General features: G+C 43.2%; 1 protein-coding gene across 4 annotated transcripts in view; it reads right to left on the reverse strand.

Moving 5' to 3' along the window:
* RNF182 (ring finger protein 182) overlaps positions 1–13,832 on the reverse strand; it is a 60,269-nt gene that overhangs the window by 26,031 nt on the left and 20,406 nt on the right. The window contains exon 1 of one of the 4 annotated variants that reach the window (XM_084620317.1): positions 5,583–5,702. The exons of 1 other annotated variant lie outside the window; for it this stretch is intronic. The gene's annotated coding sequence lies outside the window, so the exon portion shown is untranslated. Of the gene's footprint in view, positions 1–4,781; positions 4,878–5,303; positions 5,355–5,582; positions 5,703–13,832 lie in introns of those variants that run through there. 2 more of the 4 variants (XM_084620321.1, XM_084620318.1) reach the window with 2 other exon arrangements.

A 13,832-nucleotide genomic window follows, 5' to 3' on the forward strand; every position in this document is an offset into this window, starting at 1 on the left:
GGGAGAAGACTATGAGATATTATAGGCTACTGTGTCATCAATATGCTGACGATTCTCAGTTATGTCTCTCTCTTACAGTCTGGAGAGAGAGAGAGTTGTTTCCATGATCCCCTTCCAGACATCAAATAAGCACATGCTTAAATCCCACTAAAATTAAGCATATGCTTAACTACTGTCATGTTGTCTGAAGATAGGTACTTTATACAAACTATTTGGTTTACGTTTAGTCCCGAAAACATGGATGTGATGCTTGGAAAACCATTCCTGAGAACTTTCAGGGACTATGACTGCATCCTTAGTTTTGCACACCTATCTGCCAGTTGCCAAATTGGCTTACAGTGTTGGGCTCTATCTATCCATCCATCCCAATAGCATCTGAGTGACTGATATGAAAATAAGCAGGTGGTTCATTGCTGGTATGTTCTCTCCCACCTTTGTCTTATGGTAGTGAAGATAATTTGTCCCAGCGATTAGTGTGTTTATGTTTTATACTGAGGGAAATCTAGGGCATCAAGATGGGTTTTTTGATCTTATTGGAGTCACACCAGCTCCTAGATAGAAGTGATGGTTGGAAATAATAAACAATAATAATACCTAGCTCTTATACAGCACTTTTCATTAGTAGTCTCAAAGTGCGTTACAAAGGGAAATAAGTATTATAATCCCCACGTTGCCCACTCAATCTTAATTTTGGCAATTCCTATCTTTTGACAGCTTGACTTTTCAACCTAAACATTTTTAATGCAGTTTTTTTTAAGGTAATTTCCTAGGTTTTTAAACAGTAAACTAGGAAAAAAACAAAACACCAGACATTCCACCATGTGGAACCATACTGACTCATACATGGTTGGTTCATCAGCAAGATTGGGACATTTAAGGATATCCACAGCACAGACCTCTGCCACTTGAACTAACAGAGTAGTTAATGTGGGCCAACCAGTAAAGGGAGACAAAGCACGTATTTTCCGTATGGGTTTCACAGATGCCTGCCGAGCGACAGCACAGAAATGTTGAAACTCAGGAACCCTGGGTTCGGTTCTCTATTCTTTGGGGAGTGTATCTAGTGGTTACAGACCCTTCTGTCCCTGGCTCCTCCAGCCTGTTCTCGTCCCAGTCTCCCCCTCCACCACCCCTTTGTCTCCTTGTCCCAGCCCCTTCTCTCTTCAGCTCCCCATCTCAGTCTCTTCTCCTCCCCCTTGTCCTAGTCTTCCTTCTCTCTACCCTCCAGAACCAGCTCCTCACCTCTCTGCATTTCACTCCTCTGCTTCCTCCTCCTCCTCACTGCCTGGGCACCAGTGGGGCATGAGGGGACTGAGAAAATGGAGACACAGTCTCCCTGCGCCTGGTTCCTGTGCACGGCGCCACAGCTGCCCCTGGCTGCCATGAGGAGCAATTGCAGGGAAAGTCATAATCAGCCTTGCAGTCCTGAGATGGAGCATGCTCAGCAGAGGTGGAATCTTCAGAGAATTTAGCTGCACAACTAACAAGTCTCTACTGAGCTTGAATGTGAACTGAGATTTTCAGAGGCTCATAACATGGCCAAATTTGGGCAGAATTTCACGAGACTGGCAAAACACACATCCCTGACACAGATGACCACCTGCTAAATTTAAAGTCCCTGCATAGAAGCACCAGAGCATGTCAACAAAATGGCTGTAAGCAATTTTTAACATGGAAAAAAGCAAACAATCTATTTTCCCCTAACCTTGTTCTGAGAAATGGCTGGAATGTTTTTGTTGAAATTTTCAAAAAAGTCAGCCTGAGGCAGACATCTGGTATGGAAAATTGCAGCCCAAATGGTTAGAATTTGGCAAAGATAAGCAACGGAAAACAGGATCTTATAATGGAAAATGTTGAGCAACCTTAACTTTAGGGATTGCTACAAAATTACTCTAAACTATTGATATGTACTCCCAAACTTTAACTCCATTTTAGCATAATTTTTGTCTGGGAATTAATAGAAGGTAGAAAATTGTCCCAGTCTCCCTATAATAAATAAGAGCTACATGTTCCTTTTTTTTGGCCAGAAAAAAAAATGGAAAGGTACATATGCATAATTATCACATTTTTATTATGCCTAAGTTGCTGTGTATCATGCCATTCAATCTGCAGGAAAAACAAGTTATAAGAAACCATCCATGATGTGGCTTTGAAAATCCATTATAGTGGTTTAAAAGTCACAGTTCATGTGCTGGGGAAGATGCATAGCATTATACATCTTTATATGTGCCTGCAAATGGAGCTGAAGCACAAGGCATATGTCCACATGGACCATTTCTGACTTCTTTGCGGTAGTCTAACATGTAGCCTATAAATATCTATCATTTGCAAGTTGCTTTTTTATGCTTGGAAATCCACTGTCATGATTACTGTATGTATATTACGCCACACTAAGCTGCAGATGTCTGCCAATAGCATGTTACTGCTGGAACATCATTTACAATGGGTAGGTACAGCAACACTTCAGAAAGTGTGTAAAGACCACACGAGAATTTCCTGAACCTTGTACAGTTAGATCCCACAGCACTCCATAGCAACAATGCTGGGAGGGCTGAAGTCACAGTCTCCAGGGTGCCAGTGCTGTGTATCTCTCTGTATGTATGAAACTGCTGCTGGTGTGTACCAGTGCCTATGGTGACCCTGTATCACTACTAGCAGTTCCTTGTAATGGCTTCCTATATGACTTCTTGGGCCCTGTCCCCTGCTTCCTGAGATATTATGTGGAATGAGGGACCTCAGGAAGATATGAAATGGCTTACTCTGCACAGTCCTGATGTGGTCTAAACTTCTTCTGCACCTCTTTACGTAGAAGGTTATGATACAGCCATATTCTCTGTGGTAAATTACCTTGTTCTTTCAGGGTACCAGTGTGGTACTTTGGCTTTTCTCTTCTGTCTCCTCTCACATTTCATCAAACACCACTCCCATTTTGGGAGTTTGCAGATATTCTACATGGAACCATTTCTGTAATGTAATTTGATAGCATAACCAGTAAGAGATTTTGGGCTTTCACTTGGGGGTTTAAGGTAGGATTTGTGTTAAGTTCCAATGTTTTTCTCACCTGGTGCCATGCAAACAAAGGGAGCAGAAGTCCCCTTGTCATTAATGTACACAATTGACCTTTTACTACCTGACAGATGCATTCAATTTCACATAGCCTGGAGGAAGGTCTAGAAATGCCATTTCCCATTGTGCTAACTTACCTCAGGTTGCTATTCCTATGCATTTAATAAATTCAGATTTGCTCCTTGGTGTTACATGCAAACAGAGGGCATTTAGAAGGATATGACTTTCAACAAAGCAACTGTTATGACACTTTGGCAAAAAAGGCAAACACTTTTTTTTTTTAAATATTGAGTAAACCTTTGCACATAGACTATGTAAACCAGTCTACTGGGACTTTAGGGTTTTTTTACTCAATACTTCCGAGGTCTTTTCATGCAAGGTTTAAATGAGAGATACTACAGTGATATACACCTTAGAATTACTTAAGATAGTTTAATATGTATTAATTTTAAATATCAGGTAATTTGTTTCTTACAAAAGAAGACAATTTCAGCTTTATACAAAGCTTCTGCTGCTTTTGCTCACAGCTGCTAAAGAAAGTTGAGCTTTCATGTCACCATTTCTTTATATTTCCTAGCTCAATATTCTCAAGTCTCTCTCAGTGAAGTGAAATTGGTGGGTTAATTATTTCATTTAAGAGTAACAATTTCTATATTCACCTCATAGACTCATCAGCGCCTAGGCTACAATTAGCTAATGAGGGTACTGAAATCCTGAAAGATGAATATTACATTATTTCCTGTGTCTTAAATCTTGACACTGTGATTATACTCAGAATACCCCATACCACTTCAAGTTCCAATCCTTAATTGACAATCATCATCTCTACTGCCAAATCTACCTCTGTACATGGTTCTTTTATATACAATCTCCCATCTTTTCCTGTTTACATCAAAGACCACACACGTTTCGAGTACCTGACAGGCTGCACACATGTACTGCTATAATTTCATTCCACTTCCCACAATAGAACACTACTAGCTAATTATTTAGACTGACCTTGCAGGATCCGGTCCTATCTGTCATCACTGGGAGTTGTTTTCATTCAGAAAGCTCTTTCAACTTCTATTAAATACATTTACTTGCAAAGCAAATAAGTAGCAATGCCGAAAAATAATTCTATTTATGAGCCCAGTACAAATACAATACAGGCATTTAACTGTATTGCAAACTTCTACAGACTGCCTTGTCAATGACCTTCCTATTGATCCTGTTTGGCATTAAAAGCAAATTCACCTTCCTACTATTCCAACCCTCCTAGCAACTCAATCCAGACTACCCTTGGTTGCCACAGTTAACCACATTTCTGACAGAGTTTAAAAACAAACAAACAAAACAAAACAAACACACACAACCCCTCCCCCCCCACTTTCTAGTGAAGGTTGAATTTGAGAGCAACAAACACATTTTACATAAAACCAAACAGTAACTTATTGTATGTTTACTCCCATCAGTGTGCAGCAATTTCTTGATTCATTAATCCTAAACCCAATGCTTCAGCATTTCTTGTTTTTCTCAGGCAATACATTTCAAAATCATCAGACCCAGTCGTTTCCTAAAAACAAGAATCAGAACAGAACGAGATATAACACAGAACTCCCAAGGGAAAACATTTTCTTTTCATTTGCAACAAAATATGAACTTCATTGATGAACATGCATGTTATTTTAAATATATAGATATCATTCCCACTGGAAATGAAAAGCCAAGCTCACCAGTTGCAGATCAGGGAACTAAAATGGAATGAAACCTGGAAGTATCATTTTTCTGTAAGCTTATCTTTCAAGTTGTTGCCAGGACAGTAAGTCAACCTGTCAGACTAACAGAAGAAAGTGACCTCAACAAGCACCGTGAACCCTGGAGTTGCACAATTAAACTGAACCATTTTTATTCCTCCCACACTTGAGGCAAAGTCATAAAACTGTCTGTTTCTCTCTAAGTCTTTTGTCCCTCTTCCTTTCAGAGGAGTCTTCATCACTAGCACTGAGTTTCTAGTGAACTTCAGAAAAACAAAAACAAAAATAAGAGATTTGACAGAAATCTCAACTTTCCTTCTTTTGCCTTTTACCACAGTATCTACGTATCTGCTCGTGCTCTTCTCTCACTATATCAATATTTGTGTGTATTAATCTTTCCTTTCCCTTCTTCCTTTTATTCTTTCATGTGTTTTTCTCCACAGTGGCAAAGCCAGGCAGAGTTCAGCCCCATCACTCCCTCCATCACACCCATTTCCTCACCTCCTTCCCAAATAATCCTGAGAGAGGGCAGGGGTGTGCAGGGGGCTTTGCATCAGGCTCTTTGGTGAATGAGCTGCTTCAGGCAGGGCTGCTGCTTGCTCCTTCAAGGGGAGACACTGGTGCAGTAATAAACTGTCAGCAAGTCATTAAATCCCATTGATGCTTTGGGAGCCCCAACCCCACAATGCCACCCAGAGACATAGTCAGCCCCCTGTGCAGGGGATGGGGATGCAGTGAAAGGAGAGGTGGCTGCAGATAGAACTGGGTGCCTCTCTGTACCTGTTTTTAGTGCTGCAGGCAGGGTTTCTTCAGGAGACGGTTCCCTCCTCCTCCCTCAGCCTCAGCAGCAGCAAGTGTCTGAGAGCAGGGAACAGGCTTTGTTACTACTCTGGAGACCTGGATCAGTGCCGTCGCTATAGAAACTGGCTGCAGCCTGAAGTGACACTGACAAGTGGCAGGGGGCCTGAGCTGTTCATTCAGGAATATCCTGGTCTCCTCCTACTGCAGCCAACCCCACAGCAGCCCAGCCCAGGGAGGGAAAGGGCCCAACCCAAGGTTGTTTCTCCCCATTCTCCTTCCACTTCTAGGGGGCAGTCAAGCGCAGAGCATTACTCGCCCCCCCCCATTCTTCCTCCAGTCTGAGGTGCTGGAGGGCACAGTTTGAGGGGAGAGCCCCTTGTTCACATTTTGCCATCAAACTGAAAGAAATGTTGGGATGCTCTCCCTGCTGCAGATGAGCTCACTCCTTTCTGCATGCTGCCAGAGACAGCTTATCCCTGGGGCTCACAAAAAGAGAAAATGTTGGACTTGCACCAAATGGTGGATATTTGCAAACACTTCCCAGGGGAGAAACACCCTTAAAATCCAGATGTGCATTTTAAATCCCTACCACTTCACATTATTCAGGGTGAACAAGGTGCCATACTATCCATTGGTTACAGAGATTTTTCAGAACCACAGTATAAACATTTCCAGCAAAGGCTGTGGTAGCCCATTGCGGGCCCCCAAGCAGGAATATTTTGGGTCCCTCCCACACAACACAATAAAAAGCAAATAGGGGACCCCTTTGAGCTGCTCAGGGCCCTAAGCAATTGCTTAATCTGCTTATGCTTAGCACTGGCTCTGATTTCCTGCAGCAGCACTTAATAGAAGTGATGTTTCTCACAAGAGAAAAAGTGGGTATGTTTTTGTTTAAATGGGTGACCTAATGAATCAGCCCCCCAGCCCTTTACCCCTCCTGGAGGCAAGTGTGAGCACACAGTACATGGGGTTTATCACACATTGTGGGGAATTGTTTTGTGGGAGTAGCTCATTATTCTCTAAGGGGAGCCCAATGGAGAGTATCACTCATTTGTTATTCTTAATAATAATCATGTTTATTAGAATAATGGCTAAGGACCAACCAAGAATTGGGCCCCATTGTGCTGGGTGGTGAACAAACACAGACTAGTGGATGCTCCCTGCTTCAAAGTGCTTTCAATCTAAATAGCTCAGGCAGACACTGGGTAGGGAAAGGGTAGACCACCTGCAGAGTGAACTGTGGGATGGCAGCAAATGTCATGTTAGCTCCACTGTTTTTAAATGGGGGGGGGGGTTAGTTAGGAGAGGATACGCTAAATGGAAAGGAAGGGAAAGGGGGTGAGACGGACAGGACAAGGAGGCGAGGGTAAGGGGACAGGTGTGAAGGGAAGCGGAGGTGAAGAGACTGAGGGAGGAGGAGGAGGGTTGGAACACAGCCAATCAGCACAGGGCAGAGAAAGTCCAGTCAGAACGAGAAAGTTCTCTGAATATATCCAAAGGTCTCTGCTTTGGCTGCTCCCGCAGCTGCTGCTACTGGCTGGAGTCTTCGGCTGGTTCCTCCCTGTGGTTTTGCCCTCAGGGCCACATGGGCATAACTCTCAACATTACACATAGCTGCATGGAGTTTCCCACGGCCAGCAGAGCAGTTCCTGAGCATAGTGGCTGCCGAGCCCAGCACTGGGGGAGCTGGGGAGATCCCAGGCCGCAGTGTGTCTGCCAATCCCTGCAGAATCATCAAAGCTGCAGTGGCTGGCCCCAGTGCCTTTCCTGCTGGGTCTGTGCCATGCTCATCCCCTGCCTTCCAGTCAGGCAGTATCACGCTCCAGCCCTGAGCTCCGCTGCAGCCACTGAGCTGCCCAGAGGAGCTGAGCATTCCCAGGAGCAGTTGAAGCCAGTGCCCTCCCTAGCTGTCCCCCAGCCAATTTTACACACTGCATGTAAGGTGAGTATTGCTGTGGGCACCACTGAATGTGGGAAATGTTCTGCTTCAACCACGCCAGGGGGTTTTGGGAGCCACAGCAGGACAGTCCCGCATAACCTGGGACTGTTGGGGGGTACGCATGGAGGTGTGCGTAGGAGAGGCACCACCTATGCCCTAGTGCTTCCAAAGTAGATGGGCATCTCCCCCTGCACAGTTCTGGATCCAGAGAATATATTGGGGAGGGATGGCCCCAGTTCAACCCCATTTTACCGCCTTCCCTTCCCAGTTCAGAAGTTCCTGCTTTGGCTGGCTGGTTCCTGTCTGCTCTCCCCCATTCCCCAAGACTACAGTGTGGGGGAGGCCCTACTTGGATCCTAGTGTCCTCAAAATGAGGGCCTCCCCTCACACTTCTTGGTTTGGTTATGCACAGGTGTGGGCTGGGGGGTACTTTTCCATGGGAGCCTCCTGCCCATGTGGGGTGTCACTCACCACCACCACAGAGCAGTGCTATGAGAGCCAAAGGGAAGTCAAAGGCAATTCCTATTCTTCGTCCTGTGCATCCTCCTCCTCTTCCTCCACAGGTTGTTCAATCCAACCCTGACTCCACTTTATGCAGCATGCTCTCATTTTATTTTCCCCTTTGAAAAGTTTTCTTCTCTCCCAAGCAAATGAAAGTTGATAATCATCCTTCTTGAATGAAAGATGGACTCTCTCTCTTTTCTCTTTCCTTAGTTTATATTTATTGACTTTGCTCCTAAATTTGCCAAATATAAGAAACCCAACACACAACACCCAAGCTACATTATCAATCTTAGCTGCTGCCAGTGCTAAACTACTGGTGATGACTATTAAGTATCAGCATTGCAAGTCACTGTGAGTTGATGAATCTGTGCCAAGATCTGCCTACGCATTTCAGGTTATACTCCTCAGGAAGAGTTTGGCAAAGACAAGAAAGCCCTTCCTCTCTCCCCATGACTTCCTCACAAAACATGGGTTAAAGCAGAATTTTTGACAGATTATAGAACAATGAACAACAGCAGGAGGAAAGAGGGAGAAGTGAGAACAGAGCAGAGTTGCTATGAAGGATTGGGGTCACCATCTACCAACCTACCTACCAAGGATGCCTGCTGAATACCAAATCTAGAGTGAGACAAATCCATCTGATCAGAGGCTGAATGGAATTGCTTTTTTACATTAAAGAACTCCTCTGATCCGAAGCACAAAGTGTAGGTTTAGAGAATGGGACATGTTGACCTTCACAGCCAAGGTGATATTTGCTTATTAATTCCCATTTGCAGCAGTATTTTTATATACCCTTTGGTTGTCTGGAATTTAATTATACTCTCAATAAATAAATTTGTTTAAAAATTAGCAAGTTAAAATGCAATTCATCTGAGATTTTATAGTAAAGAGGCCCTTCAAATTAAGACTGTAAAAATTTAAGAATGTGAACATTAGTTTGTAATAAACTGGTCAGTTAGTCTCAAGGGAGAAGCACAATGTCAACAGTACAATGCCTATTCATTTCAGTTATAAAAGAACTTCCCAGACAATCTTCTATCAGAAAGATGATTCTATCCGATGATTTTAACCCATATGGTTTTCTCCACATGCCCACAGGAATTAGAATTTGCAAACCATTGCCACATTTTCCTCCTTTACATGTTCACAGGAAGGGCTAGAAAAATGATAGAAAAGTGGACATCCTTGAACGCAGTACAGTATCTGGGCACTGATAACACTAAACTCAAAAGTAGCATTTTCAATCTGTAATGAAATTTACTTTAAAAAGACTGAGACTATTCAGCTTGGAAAAGACACAACTAAGGGAGGATATGATAGAAGTCTATAACAGTGGTTTTCAAACTGCAGGTCACGACCCAGTACCGGGTTGCGGAACGTAAAGCAATGGGTGGCGGCAGTTCTGGTCAGCACCGCCACTGAGCCGTTAAAAGTCTCGTTGGCGGTGCTGCACGGCTAAGGCAGGCTAGTTCCTACCTGTTCTGACACCGCGCTGTGCCCCAGAAGTGGCCATCAGCAGGTCCGGCTCCTAGGCAGGGGGGCCACGGGGCTCCAAGTGCTGCCCCTACCCCAAGCACCAGCTCCACGCTCCCATTGGCCGGGAACAGGCCAATGGGACCTGTTGGGGTGGTACCTGCAGGCGAGAGCCGTGCGGAGCCACTTGTGTGCCTCTGCCTAGGAGCTTCGGGGGTGCAGCATGGTCCTCGGTACCAGGAGAGGCAGGAAACCTGCCTTAGCACCCCCACTGCACTGCTGACCGGGAGCCGCCTGAGGTAAGCCCATGCTCCAATCCCCTGCCCCAGCCCTGAGATCCCCCAAACCCAGAGCCCCTTCCTGCACCTCAAACCCCTCATCCCCAGCCCCAGCGCAGAGCCTGCACCCCCAGCCCAGAGCCTTGACCCTCTCCTGTACCCCAACCTCCTGCCCCAGCCCAGAGCCCCTCCCATACCCCAAACCCCTCATCCCCAGCTCTGTTGGGTTGCGGGCATCAACAGTTTTCTTCAACTGGGTCACCAGAAAAAAGTTTGAAAACCACTGGTCTATAAAATCATGAATGGTGTGGAGAAAGTGAATAAGAAAGTGCTATTTATCCCTTCTCATAACACAAGAACTAGGGGTCACACAATGAAATTAATAGGCAGCAGGGTTAAAACAAACAAAATAAAAGTACTTCATACAATGCACAGTCAACCTCTGGAACTAGTTGCCAGGGGATGTTGTGAAGGCCAAAACTATAACTGGATTAAAAAAAGAATTAGATAGGTTCATGGAAGATAGCCATTGATGGATCTATTAGCCAAGATGTCAGGGATGCAGCCCCATGCTCTGGGGGGTCCCTAAGCCTCTGACTGCCAGATGCTAGAAATGGATGACAGGGAATGAATCAGTTGATGATTGTCCTGTTCATTCCCTTTGAAGTAGCTGGCAATGGCTACAGTCGGAAGACAGGATACTGCGCTAGATAGACCATTGGTCTGACCTAGTGTGACAGTCTATACTATTATGGTCACAACTTTTACAGAATATGGATAATGTCACACCCAGTGTAGCCATTCTTATGTTCTAAGTATTAACTATTTAATTTGTTGTCAATCCGTGAAGTAAGTAAGTTTTCAGATAGGGAAACTGAGGCATGACATTTAGGTGACTTGTCAAGCAGCACAGGAGTCCTCAGAATCAGAATTAAAACTCAGGTGCTTCTCGTTCCCAGTACTTTGCACAGTTCTCTCAAAAGATAGGATGTTGTTTTACCTGAAATGGGGCTCAACCCATGTGGATATATTTCATCTGGATCTTAGCCTTAGCCATTGGGCTCTTCCGGGTCCTATACATGTTTTCCATTTTTAAGCTTTTATTTTAAACTTAATTTTAGCTAAGTAAGAGTCATTAAGAGTCTTTTGGAGCCTATCATCTAGAATAGTGTTAGGAGGCAGTTCACTTTAATCCCAAACATGCCAAGTTGATGCAAACTGTTTTATGTTGCCATAGTTGAAATGCCGCCATTTCAGTGATGTCATTTTTAACCATCAGCATCAAATTTTGCAGCATTTTAAAGCCCTGGTTATCTTACGCTTTTGCTCTCCAACAGTCTCCCCTTCTCCTAACTCTGCAGAAGCCTTTCCAGGGTAAGGTGACCATACTTTTAAAATCAAAAGCTGGCTCACTTATAGCAGCATTTTATTAGGGTCACAAAATACTCAGACAAAAAACGAAGAACATTTAAAAAATAAAATAAAAGTGTGCTAGGGTTACCATTACCAGCTTCTGACTCAGCATCAACATGTGCTTATTCTCGGTATGAAGGATTTTTTCCCGTAACTCAGTGTTCTGAGTGACTTCATTATGAAACACTGAGCAAGTGTTGTTAACGTTCTCTTTGAGCAAAAGAACGGCTTTGAAAGTGTCCACACTCTTCTGCCTTTTGTCCTCGCTCCAAATACCATTAATCATACCAAACCCTTACTTAATTGGATTGTTTGTTCCTGGTAAACAGAGAACAAATCCTACCCCGTACAGCAATACATTTTAAAAAATAACCAAACTAAAAAACATTTCGACTGAGGAAATGGAAAACTCGGACATTTTCAGGCATCCTGAAAGAAGTTCTCAGGACACCATGTAAAAATCTGGTGCTGTCCTGATAAAACTTTTCATTATCATTGTCATGATTTGTATTGAAGTATGCCTAGAGGCTCCATCCGAATTGTGCTAGGCACTGCGCACACGCGACAAAAACAGCCTCTCCCCTAAAGCACTTACAGTTCAAATAAGTAGCTTTTTAGGGAGGGGATTGTCATTTGCTGTATACTTGTACAGGGCCTAGTCCAGTGTGGCCTTCAGGTGGTACCACAATATCAAAGTTAAATAGTAATAATTGTATAGTCTCTTTATTCAGGGGGATTGGGTTTTGCCAGTTTTGTGGGGACAGAAGTGAAGCATTGAAACATTATCACTATGTTGTACCTATTTTTTAAAAAAGATGCTCACAGCAATCCTGGGAATTAGAGACTAGTCAGCCGTATTTCAATACCAGGAACATTGGTTGAAAATGATAAGTAAAGAAAGAAAGCACCTACATAATATGATAGGGACAAACAAGCATGCCTTCTCTAAAGGAAATGTGCCTTCCCATTCTACTTCAGTTATTTGAGTATATTAACACAATACTGGATAAAGAAGATCAGATACAATTTATTTGGTCTTTCAATAAGACCTTTAATAAAGTCACTTACAAAAGTCTATTAAGGAAATTAAATAGTCTTGGGGAGAGAGAGAAAATGATGTTATGGATTAAAAACTGGCTAAGAGAAAGCAAAGAGTGGGAATAAATGGTCAATTTCAACATGACAAAAGGCGATCAGTGGGGCATCCCCAGGATCCATATTAGGATTGATATAAAATATATTTATTTATAATTGAGAAAAGGGAGTGAAATAAGGTGGCAAAATGTGTAGATGACACTATATTTTTTAGTCTGCAAAACACTAGAAAGATCTAGGAACCTTTGAAATATCTCAACCAAGAGAGGTGAATGGACAACACAATGGCTAGTGAAATTCATTGTTGAAAAATGGAATGTAATACATTCTGAAAGGAATAAATTAAACTGCTCATACAACTTACTAGGTTCTAACTTAAATGTAACCATCCAGGAAGAAGACCCAGACATCGCTGTGGACAGTCAACCCACAGCAGCAGTCAAAAAGCAGACAAAATGATGGGATGTATGAGGAATGGGATAGAAAAATCATACTGAAAATATTATAATCTGCTATACATCAACTATCTGCCTTCACCTGGAATACTTTAGTCACTTCTGGTAACCCCATCTCAAAAAAGAGGGTGATAAAATGATTAGAGGCTTGGAGAGAGAGTTCTGTATGGAGACACTGAAAAGGATTAGGGCTGTGTATGGAAGAGATGAATAAGAGGGGACATGATGGAGGTTATGTAATGGTATCGAGAAAATATGTAATGGTATCGAGAAAATAAATCCTGTGTTCCTAGTCAGCATTTTTCATAATACAAGAACTAGGGGGCTTCCAGTGAAGTTGAAAGGGAACAAAGAGAAAAGGAAATATTAAGATGAGAGCATCTAGTTACATTAGATAGGGTGAAAGCAGGGATAATCAGACTGAGGCTCGGGAGCCGCAAGTGGCTCCTTAACGTGTCTCCTGTGGCTCTTTTTGCAGCACATGATATTAAAACAAGTGTGTGATTTAATTATTAACCAGTCACAATGCTTTTAGTATGTTATTAACAAATTGTAGAATACTTGGTCAGTCAGAAAATTATATATGTATAGTAAACGAAACAATGAATTCACACTACTGTGGCTCTTTTGGGTAATGTTGATGGCTAATTTGGCTCGTGAACCACTGAAGTCTGAGTATCACTGGTTTAGAGAAAGGATTAGATAGCATAAACATTTGTTAAGGCATATAAACCCAGATATTTTGGAGCATACACCAACCGCTAACTGATGAGGGTGGTGGTGATAAAGAAAAAACTTCCCTGTGGGCAGGTATGATGGAGCGCAGAGCTCACCGCTAGTCTGGCACCTCCCTCTGGTCACTCTAGGGATTAGCTCTCAAGGTCAACACCAGTTCCCATGATTGCACACCATCATACTATCTCTCTCACAGATCTGCAGCTCTTCTCGCCCAGGAACCACAGTGCCCTCTTCATGATTCAGACCTCCGGCCAGGTCACTCAGCGTTCACCCCTTCCAGGGTACAGTCCTTCAATTCCCTGTCACTCCCACAGTGGCTCTGGCAATTTTCCAG

The sequence above is a fragment of the Lepidochelys olivacea genome (genome assembly GCF_965140295.1).
Source record: "Lepidochelys olivacea isolate rLepOli2 genome assembly, chromosome: 2".
Classification (NCBI taxonomy): Eukaryota; Metazoa; Chordata; order Testudines; family Cheloniidae; genus Lepidochelys; species Lepidochelys olivacea.